This window comes from Seriola aureovittata, chromosome 1 (genome assembly GCF_021018895.1).
Source record: "Seriola aureovittata isolate HTS-2021-v1 ecotype China chromosome 1, ASM2101889v1, whole genome shotgun sequence".
In the NCBI taxonomy this organism is placed as follows: domain Eukaryota; kingdom Metazoa; phylum Chordata; class Actinopteri; order Carangiformes; family Carangidae; genus Seriola; species Seriola aureovittata.
The window spans coordinates 3186535-3198674 of NC_079364.1; positions in this window are offsets into that span (position 1 = coordinate 3186535).

Genomic DNA, 12140 nt, shown 5'->3' on the forward strand with positions numbered 1-12140 from the left:
ATTACGACTTAGCATAATAAAAGCTGCACAATATCCCGATGTAACATCTATGTTCTAGATTAAATGGCATCAGAATAAATTCATTTTAGACGATTCAGAACATCTTATTTTACCATCAATATTTCTGGTGTAATCAGTGTTTTTTCTTTTTTAACATATGGATTAGACATCAAAGTGAAAATAATTCATAACTTTTCAAGTGAATACATTTTCTAATTTGAAACATTCGCCAACCATTAAACACTGTAGTAATGAATCAACGTTGGGGCCAGTTGATAACAGCCTTGGATGCTACACTGCACAAGAAGTGATGGATGTTGAGGTGATAGACACAGCATCAGTTTGTGTAAAATAACTATTAAATGATATAAATGACCGCAGAGGGGTGGAGCTCATGGGCGCACATTGCTAAAGCAATTCAGCAACTGTGATGCAAGATTTATTGAAAACAAGATCCTCATGGATTAATACACCATGAATATAAAGCAATGTATAAACCTTTTTTCCTAGCCTTATCTAAACTATATTTGGGAAACCTGAAGAGTTTGACTTGATGACAGATGAGCACATGTGCTTTCTAGTAGCTCTGCTAAGCATCAGAGATTTGAATTAAACATTTACAGGCTCATAATATATTTCTTGTTGTCTAGTTCTTGTTTAATAACCTGTGGTGCAGTGACCAGGTTTTAAAACGGCAACAAATCAGTCATAAAGTGAAGCTGTCAAAGTCTCTGTTCTTTTGTTTTCCCATAACATAAAACACTTTATTTCAACCTGAAGCTTTTTATAATTAACCCCCTATTTTTGCCAGCAGGTAACTGTATAAACACATGTATGTAAAGTCGCACTGCATTCTGTGTAGATTGTTTTTATAGCTTTTATGGCTGCCGCTGTTTATCTGTTGTCGTCTTCAGAAGAAAATTAATAACAATTAGGCTCTTTTAGAGGCTTTGTAGTTTGGCAACCATAACCTTGAAACTGATAGTAACTCATTAGATTTTATAGCACTTAACAACATGCTTTGCTTCCAGTGCCAAAGCTATTTATTTGAATATGATGTTGCTGATGCCGCATGGAGCTGTGTGTCAGATGGAACAGTATGTCCGTTAACACACACACACGCACAAAAAAGAAGTGCACCCACATAGTATCCGTGTGAAACAGCACTTTTTTTCCCCCTCACTTTAAATTGCAGAACCTAAAAATGGCACAAGCACAGTGCAGCCTGCTATTTTTAGACTCCTGTAAAGGAACAAGATGGTTGCAGAGGAGCTGAAGTGTATGCACAGACTCCTATAAATACAAGCACAACACATGAGAGGGCAAATTTGCAGCTCCCGCCCTCACTCGCTCTCTCTCCCTCAGATTCGGTACCACTGTGGACAAACGGGCTGCTGCTGCATTGCTAATGGACATTGTTTATTGGCTATTGTGAGCCCCTCGGTCTATTCCTGTGCAGCCGAACCCACTCCCAGATCTGTTTTGGAATGTTTCTCAATGAATAATTGACTGGAGTGGTATTTTTGACCAGCCCTGTCTTGGGTGCAGTATATAAATAGCTCATGTGTAGCAAAGCGTGCATAGATTTGCCAGGGGCGTGAGGCCTGGGAGTAGGAGCCCTGTTATGTAATAGGCATGTGAGTTGGCACACCACAGAGACACTGCATTGAATGGGTGTGTGTGACGCTCTGTACCCATTGAGTGCTTTCAGAGTGATAGTATACTCACTGGGAGTCTTTTGTTAAGTCTGCTGCAGCTGAGGCAGCTCGTTTCATTACTGCACTAGCTAAACATGAAGTTGCATGCACCTTTCATACGTTTAAATAATGCACTTTATTAAGGTTTACACACATGTAAATAATAATATATAATATACTCAAGACAATTGTCTTTTGCAACTATCTATTTATGTAGCAGTTAGTCCAACTTGCTGCTTCGCCTCACCACTGCTGAATATAGCAACACTGAATAGATGTTGCAAGATATTATATAATAATAGTGAATTTCCTACACGGACATGAAAGGAGGCGGCTATTTTAAAGACACAGTGACGTAAGAGTGGATCAAGACTTCAACACACAGGGAGAGGATGTCAGTTTGTTTGAATGAGGCTGTCTCTCGTTTATGGCGCAGACTTACAGACGTGTTGTTTTATCATCTGATGTCAGACGGCGGCTTCTCGGTTGCTGCAGCAGAATAACACTGGACCTGATCTGAGACAGGATGTGGGAGATACGGTGAATTTCCTAGTTATCAGAAGAAACTTCAGTAAAATCAAAAAGGTAAAATAGAATATAATCACACTTTATAAGCAGAATATAGAGTAATAAAACAAAGTACAAAACAAGGAAGTCAATAGAACATATACACAGTATTTACCATAAACTTGCAGCTGGCTTTTGCAACATGTCTCGACAGCAGTATCAGTATTTTGATGCATAGCAGTTTTTATGTACAGAATAAATGCATGGTCTGATATGTTTTTTTGTTTGAAATTGAGGATGTGCATGTGAAGATCTCATGAAGTTAGAATACAAGTGTGGCAGAAAAGGAAATTCTATTTTATCCTCCATTTTCCTGTTTGTTTAAGCTAGAATTCATCTAAATACTGCACCAGACGTTCACAGAGCAGGCACGCAAGGCTGTATCGAGTTTGTTTGTTTGTTTCTGTAGCTAATTAAGTCTGTTTTACTCAGGCGAGCTAATGTCGGGCTGCAACTTTTTTTTAACATTATTTCATTATCAATTTGTCCACTTTGTTATTATTTTCTCCTTTAATCAATTATCGTTTAGTCTAAAGGCTTTTGCTCAGTGCGGTTTCCCAGAGCCCAGGGTGACATCTTCAAATTGCTTGTTTTGTCCAGCCAATGGTCCAAAACCCAAAGACATTTCATTATTATCATAACTGACAAACAGCAAATCCTCACATCTGAGAAGCTGGAACCAACAACTGTTTGGCATTTTTGCTTAAAGAAATTGAAGCAATTAATCACATATCAAAATAGTTGCCAATTCATTTTCTTTTGATCAACTAATCATTGCAGCTCTAAAGCTAATGCATCACAGAATATTTAACTGTAGTCTGTTTGAATCCTAACTGTACTTAAAAGGCTGTAATCTGAACTCCTCACTCGACTGTGCTAACTGCTTCACTGTCGCTTCAGCACCATGGACAGCTCCACAGTAATGCCATCACTGCTAAGCACACTCCTGATGTTTCAGAGCCGCTCACTGAGCCGCTCACTGACCTTCACCTTTGACCTTTGACTACCAAAATCTAATGAGTTCATCCTCGAGTCCCAGTGGACATGTGTGCCAAATGTGAAGGGATTCCCTTGAAGAGTTCTCCAGATACCGCGTTCACAAGTCCAAAACCACGTTCTGTGAGGTCACCGTGACCTTGACCTTTGGACACATTAACACATCAACCAGCAAGTAATTAACCAGTAATTCTTTGTCTGTAAACCATCCATTATCAGTTGTCTGGTAGAGATGCAAGGTAACCTCTGTCGTCCCTTCATGATCGCAGACCCTCTCCTCATCGTGTTGTAGTTCTGTTTGTTGGTCGTAGCTCCTCGTTCAGAGCCATGATCCTGGGGACGACTCCTGAGGAAATGGTCAAAATAAACAACAGCTCTTAAAAAACTGTGGGTGGAGACTGTACTTACAAACAGAAGACAGAAGGTGTATCCTGTCTGCTATGTCATCAACAATCAGGCAGGTGGACAGGTGAGAGCTGTGGAGTAAAGGTTTGCTTTAACAGAAAACCTGCCTGCCTTTCAACTCTGAACAGTCGTGGATGATTTCCACCTCTGTCAAATGGAATAAGATCTCACTCAGCTTAAAGTCATTTTCTTTACTTACTCCGGCTTCAGGCTGCACGGTCTGGACCGGATCCATCTCTGACAGTCCATGAATGACTTGCACAATGCCTGAGAGTGAAGCCAGGACAGGATGATTTTCTATTGAATAAGGAACCTAAGATTTCTTGAGAGTCCGTGTGACCTTTTTTTTAAAAAAAAAAATGGAATTCTAAAAAAGAAAACATTTTCATTATACAAAAGATTTTTTTCACATTACATGTGAATTTTTTAAATTGAAAATTCCTCCCAAAAAATGTTTTCATTTCACATGTGATTTAAAAAAAAAAATCTGAATTCAAAAAAAGAAAAAGAAAATTTTCAACTTATCATCTTCCATAAAAGCTAATGTAAAGATATAAATATAAATAAATAAATAAAAAAATCTATGTCCTCATGCATCAATTGTTCTTACCAAACATCTAAATAAAACACATTCAGTAGAAAATGATACAGTCGGCTTCATCTCATGTAAATGTAATGCCATGTAAATCCTACAGGTTGCAGCTTTAATGAATGAGGCAGGGTCTCATTCTTAAAGAGACACATTCATAAAGAAAAAAACATCTCATAATCTGAGCAGGATTATTTTTCCCTGGCTGCAGTTTCATTGTTATTCTGATAAACCGCGGATCAAACCCGGTTTCCCGCCTGGAAGCGCTCCTGTGTTTATGTTTTGCCTCTCGTACAGTAGTAGGCCACCTTGAGCAGAGAAACCCGCAGCGCCAGGCATGTTGAGTACGAGAGTTAAAAATAGCATCATCGGTCGGCCAAGCGCCGCTCCGTTACTACGCGTTTCAGCATTCTGCCCTGTGCAGGGGGGAGTCTGCAGGACTGAGCGCGCGGCAGCCTGTAATCAGCCCTCCACCTTCCTGTGCAGCTCTGCATCATCACACTGAAGGCCTCCTCTCCTCCGGGTGTGCTGGAACCTGGAGTCCTTTAACCACCTTCACAGGCCTCGTGATTTGAAATAAGAGCCGGTTTATGGGGGGAAATCATGAAGTAAATTTGTCCCTTTTTTTTTTTTTTTTTTTTTATCCCAGACGTTTGGTTTATCACGTGACCAGTGGAGCTCCTAGTTTACTCACCGTTTTATTTGTGTGTAGTAGTAGTAGTAGTGGACCGCTCCTTCGCTCCCAATGACATGAAAGAGAGGTTTCACTACAGCCAGCAAACAATGGCCTTTCCAGTTTGTGGGAGGAGGGCAGGAGGGGGCTGCGCCTTCTGTAGCCTATCCTCTGCTATTAAACATGTTCAGCTGATGATTTATTGGACCTTCGCTGTGTTTTTTAAAGCCACATTAAAGGAAACGGCGGCTCCTGCTTCCACCTTCAAAGTGGGAGATTCTCCACCTGACGTCAATGCCGAGTGACTTACGCAGCCCCCAGGAGGAGGAAGTCAGTTTTCATTTTAATGTTTTATTTCTTTATTGTTATTTAGTGTTAAATATAAAACAAGCAGCGTAAAAATAACTATGAGCTGCAGAATTATCGGTGTATTTGTGCATTTTAGTGTAAATTGATAGGGTGGGGGCGTCTGTGCGCGTGCCTTCATGGGAGCGGGGGGGGGGTGAATTAATAAAAAGCGAAGTTCTGCACACTCGTGATTCTGTTTCTTTTTTCTTTTTTTTGAAATCCAGGCGTGCAGATTTCCAGAGCATCATCATCATCATCATCATCATCATCATCATCATCATCATCATCATCATCATTATTATCATCATCATTATCAGGGAGATGCTGCCGTGCGCGCGCACGAGGGAGGGAGGGAGGCAGGGAGGGGAGGAGAAAGAAGCGGGAGCTCGCGCCAGTTCTCAAACGCCGCACGCTCGAAATTCCTCCAAGGAACCTCTGCGAGCTTTTCTTTTTTCATCACGCGCGAGCTAAAAATAGAAACGGGGTTGGATCGTGATCCAGAAATAGATAGGGGGCATCACTCCTATAAAAGGCACACCATTCAAGAGTACAGTGTGTGCACAGTTTGAAGGAGCGGAAAGCCAGGGGTTTATTTTATGGAGAAACAAGCTATTTTTCTTTTTGTCCTTTATATTTTGTGCTGCGTTTACGTGTTTTTAAAGGAGGCTCCGCTGCTACAACGGTGAGTTGTTTCAACCTTCCTCTGGCTGCTCCTGTTTCTTTTCTCTCTCTCTTTTTGTCCTCGAGGCTTTGCTGTATATATGTGTGTGTTTTTTGTTTTTAAATCCACTGTTGGGCAGTTAATTGTTAATTGTTTGATGAAGGCGGGAAGAAACGCGGTGTCATGGGTGTTTTGTGTGGATTTCTGCTCTTTTTGCAGCATGCTGGAGGAGATATCAAAGCAGTCTGTCTTTGCAGCTACACGGGAATCACCCTCAGTTAGGACTAAAAAAAAAAAAAAAAAAGGGTGGATGTGTCTCCTGACGGATCACTGTAGTTAATATCACCTCTGCTGCTCGTATCGTTGTTACTTTGTGTCATTGGACCAATAAAAGCTCGAGATTTTGCGGATGATTCGGAGTTGAGGACGGTGAGAGTGAGAGGGGAGCTGTCCTCTTGTTGTGGTGCTGAAGTGTTTTAAGACCGTGGCTTAGCTCTGTTCCGCGGACCGTCCTCACACTAACACCGTGGGCATCTCTGATAAGTTTGATGCACCAGATTTCACCTTTAAAATCTTCTTCTTTTATCTCCTTGTGAACCGCCATCGCCTCGGATCTCGGCGGTTTTTTGTCTTCACGCAGAAGCTGAGCGGCTCCAGCAGCTCCACATTTACAGCGCTGCCTTTTACTATCTGATGCTTGTTTGCAGATATTTTTTTTCTTTTTCTTTCTTTCTCCTTTTGTGCACGACGAGTCTCGAGTCGTGACTGCTAAAAAAAAAAAAAAAAAAAAAAAAAAAAAAAAAAAAAAAAAAAAGTGAGTAAGGCGCGTGCTGCGTCAGTGGCGTCTGGCTCCGGTGCGCTCGAGACAGATGGGGGGAATCGTGACCGGCTGGGAGACGCGTCCACGAATGAAAGGCTGGACGGCCCAATGAAAACGGAGCGAGGGTGGGGCCCCTGCTTCGGCAGCTGGAGGTTTGGAGCCAAATTAACCCTTTGCAAATAAGGAAAACTTTACAATAATGAAAGCAGAGGCGCTGATCGGTTTCAGATAGTGAAATTTTTTATATTGGAGAATAAAATGGATCCACAGCTACACACCACATCACATCATGTCTCAGGTATTTTTTCCACAGAGAGCACTCAGCTGTTGGCTGCTGTCCACAGTGGATGTAGGGGGGGAGTAATGAAACTGTCAGGTGCTTTGGCCTCCTGCTTAGGTGCTCTTTTCCTTCGCCTTCCTATTGGTAGATGACGACTCGTCCTGTCCAATGAAATCGCGGCCATCCCTCTGCTGCGTGTTAAAGTCTATAACGGCAATGAGATGCCGCCTCTCCTCATCGCCGCTCTTTTTAATGACAAGGCTGCGTGTTGCTGCAAAGCAATGCCAACCCAGTGGCTTCCTCTTCTGGTGGCTCCATGCGACGATAAACTGAACAGCCTGTGCAGAAACAGCCTCGCGCACAGTGTGTTTTTTTATATTTATTTATTTATTTTTAAATCTGGAAACACTTGGAGGATGAAGACCCGCGAGAGAGAGAGGATCCGTGCAGGACTGTGGAGTGGATGCTGGGTTTGGGAGCTGTTGCAGTTGTCCGTCACGAATCTTTTTGCGGTCTGGGCTTGCTGTGCATACATGACTCTGGGAAGCCCTTACCCCAAAAAGCATTTGTGGAGGATGTTGAACGTCGCTCGTGTTGTTGGGGCTGAGAAAGTCACACTGCTGCTGTCAAGACAGGTTAAGTGGTTTGTTGTAACACCGAGGTCTGGACTCAATAGAAGTGTACAAGTGTGACCCATGCCTCCAACACACAAACACACACACACACACACACACACACACACACACACACACACACACACACACACACACACACACACACACAGCCAGATGTAAATTACACATTTAAATGGTCTTCAATCTCAATCACTTCCTTCTCCAGCTGTGGCACATCCTGGAGCTTGTGAGGCCACAGGTAAAAAAAAAAACACAAAACACAACAACAAGGAGTGTTTGTCTTGCACCTCTGAACGCACCTCACCATCTCCAACCTCACACAGAGGAGCAGGCTTCACTTACCCAGAAGTCCTTGGGTTGTTTGGTGTTACGCTCGTGATTCTATTGTGCTGTGAATAAACACGTATGAAAGAGGAACAGATGTGGAGGATTTTTTATTTTTATTTTTCAACACTGTAGAAATGTAAGGATTATTATCTAAAAGAAATAGTTTTTATTGATGAATTATTCTGCATCAGACACACATCATCAGCTTCTCTGCGCCATGTGTAGCGCCCTCTTATCTGACGTGTGTTCCTCACAGGATCTCCAACATGCAGCTGTGTTTTGTTGGTGCAGCGAGCAGCATGTTCTTCAGGAGAACTCTTCATTTCATCCCCACGTGTTGTTGTGGTTCTTTTCTTCTTTCTGCTGACGGAACATTTGGGAGCGTAGACTGAATGTTGGACGGACAGATGTCAGGGAGAAGACGATGAATCAGCTGTTGGGGATTTGCTTTTAGTAAAAGAGTTGTTAACGCGTTGACTCAAAGTTCATCAACAATGGTGCAGATTCAAAAATAAATAAATCTTGAATCAACAGAAATTTTTCAAACCTGAAGTGGACTTTACTTCAGTCAACTAAGTGCAAGTTGGAAAGTGCAACAATTCCTATTCTGTATATTGGCATCACACAATATATGGATGTTCTTAATGTTTTGAATGTGTGTTCATTTACACTCATTATAAATCAATGTTTCTCAATTTCAGATCAGTTCCTTCTGAGGCAGGAGCAAAGCAAGAAAAAAAAAAACATGTCTCTGTGATGATATGATTTTTTTCTGCTTTCTAATGTTATTTTTTTTGCTCTTTTGTTGTTGTTTATGCTTTTTGACCTAACAGGTTCTCCACATCAGACACACACACACACACACACTACGCTGGGAGACGGCAGCAGTGACCGGTCCACAGCGAGGTCAGCAGGTGGAGTCCACACAGTGAGCGGGAAAAATTGTAAAAGGGAAGTAGACAGTTGTTTTTCATCCCGTTTCATCCCATTCCTGCATTTACTTTACATCTCGTGTGTCACCCTAAGATTTTGCTAATTTTTAAGTTTTCTTCTTCTTCTTTCTTTGTCTCCTCGACCTTTTCCGGTTACTGCTTAGCAGTGTTTTCCACTTATTTTCCCGAGCTGAGGACGAGCCGAAATCACAGTAGTTATCAGCCGTGTCAGTTCATTTGTCCCTCTTCAGGCTCAGCACTAAAACAGAGAGAAAGTGTCACAACATGACATCACATCGGCTCTCAAACATTCACAATGTGTCGATGTGCAAACACTTCGACTGGCAGCACACACGGTAACTTTAATCCTCCCACGCTGCCCCGTGAAAACCAGCTGTTTGATCGAATCTCCGCAGAGCTGCAGACTCTTCAGATTATTGCATGCTGTCAATAGAGATTAATAGACCTGAACATAGAATCTGAGGCGTCTTCTTCTTCGTGACACCTTCAGAGTTAAACGGTTAAAAGGTTCTTTAAGTTTTACAAATGTGCTTTTTCTTGTAATCTGCGACTGACAGGAGTGATTGACCTCTGCATTCAATCTTTAATCTGCATTGCTGTCACATCATCACAGAATCACTGGCTTGGGGATCCCAAGCCTCTGGGACCTGGGGTCTCACCTATGCCCATGAGCAAGTAGTGAACCCCCACCCTCCCTCAGCTCCCTCCCCCTCGGAGAGGAGGCAACTCCTGGTTTGGGAGAGTGAGAGTGTGTCTAAGCCTCCTTCTCACTGCCGTCTCCCCTCCAGGCCGTCTTCTTAATCAGCTCAACTGCTCAAAGGAGAGGTAGTAACAATGACACAGAAGTCAGAACACACACACACCGGTCAGAGGACTGTCTGTTTCCTGAGGTGTGAGGGTGGCAACAATATCATTGTGAAAAGACAGAAATAGATTACGTGACGTCCACAGTGAAGGACAACTGCTTTAAAAGCTTTTAGACACATCAAACATTATTTATTGGGAGATGAAAAGAGTTCAGAACCAGGGAGGAAAGATGTCTAGTGTCCTTTTCTTTCTTCGGGTTCACGTTTCATGAGTCATTGTGAACATATTTTATTTTAAAGTCAGAAGAATCAGTTTTTTGCATTTTTTTCCATTTGTGAGTGCAAATAAAAACCTCCAGAGGTTGTAACATGATGTAACCGGACAAACACTTTACATAGAGCGTGTGTAACAACATTACATGGAAATAATGTTTGTTAAATGTATATTAGAATATTCCATCTCCTCTTTTCTTTGACTGTCATTCATTTATTTTCTTCTGCTGTGCCAATAATATCAGTTTTTAGTTAAGTTATGTTGTGTGTATGGAGATAATGTGCATCTGTAGTATGGTGGTATTAGTGTGTGTATATGTGTGCATGTGTGTGTGTGTGTTTGTATGTGAGAGAAGAAGCAATAAAAAGAAATAACCTCCTTACAGATATTTGTAAAATACAGTCTGAAATTTAATAAAATTAAAACAGTAGTGATGCACCTGTTCAAACTGCAGTATATGTGACTGTTCAGGCTCCAATCAGACTGAATTAGTTTGAATAGTTTGAAGACGTACACGAGCAGTCAGACACTTAACTGTGATTGAATGGAAATCATTTCAGACTTTATCTCACACTTTATTTATATTCAACTTAACTGGGAAAACAAAAAAGAAAAAGTCAGATGCATGTTTACTGTTCAAGACTCCAGACGTTCATGTACGACAGTGTGGAAACAGTTGGAAGGTGCCACGAAGCTCAACTCCCCGTTTGCTCCTCAATAATTGATTTGTGATGTTTTTCTTAATTTAACAACAGACGACAAAGAGAGACAAGACACAGAGAGCACGGAGTCATTGTAGAGTCTTGTTATGGTCTTTAGATGTGTGTGTGTGTGTGTGTGTGTGTGTGTGTGTGTGTGTGTTACCTTGTGTAACTTCACACTTTTTTTCCTCCTCTCCTCATGTGTATCCTCCTGCCTCTATTTGTTCACATAATTTAACATTATATTCCACACTGTCTTATTTGGTCTTTTCTCTGTGTCTGTTAAACGTGTCACAGTGTCCGACAACACAGACTCAAATAAAATACATTTTTAAAAGAAATCTCTTTGTCGTAAGAATGACTGAATGTATTGTTTGTTAATTCACCTAATTTACTGTGATTATGAATTTATATCATGAATATTATGAATGGATATTATATATATGTTGTTAACTGTGTGTGTGTGTGTGTGTGTGTTTGTGTGTGTGTGTGTGTGGGTGGGTGTGTGTGTGTGTTTCAATTTTAACAATGCCTTTAAACATGTCCACAGCAGCTCTGATTCATAATAAAAGCATTGTGAGATCTTCTGTGTAGTTTTAGTGACTGACACCACGACATGTGGAGCGTCATGTGCCAAAGATCTTGTACCCAGTGTTTGTGCTCACTCCTCCTCTTCAGACTGTCAGCTGTTTATATCGCTTATGCAAATTTTTAGTCTACAATTCTTTTTCTTTTTACACTTATTACGTCTTTAATGCCTGTTGCACTGCGGTCCGTGAGGAACGACAGTCTGTCTCCCCGTATGTGTGAAAATAACAATAAAGCTGAACTTGAACTTTTTGTTTTTTTTTCTGTAAAATAACTCATGGAAATAAACATTTAAAAACACAAATGATACACAGTGTTTTCTTTCATGTGTGTGTGTCTGTGATTAGAGTTTAACAGTCAGGATGATACAGAATAAAATGTGTATTGTTGTCCACAAAGAACAGAGTTTAATACAGATATTATTAGTAACAGCAGATCTGTGAACGTGTTTTTGTCAAATAAAAGACAGATTTTCTCTCGGTGATCACAGTTTTAAAAGTCTCCAACTTTTTGTCTCTTTATCAACAAGATCCATTCTCAAAAAAACAAACACAACATTATGAGTGATATGAACTGTTTGGAAACGTTTGGTGCTGCATTGCCGGCTGTTGTGCATCCACATATTCTTAACATAGATTTATTAACCAGCTGTTTTTTCTATGTCTTGTCTCACTCTTGATTATTTATCAGTGCAACAGTTTTAACTCTCACTCGTCGTCCGCCTCATTCACACTCACTCACTCGTGGACTTCAGGGCTGCTGCACTCGCCTGCAGGCTCAGGGTCCTTTATGTCCGAGATGGCACTTTAATCTAAATTTC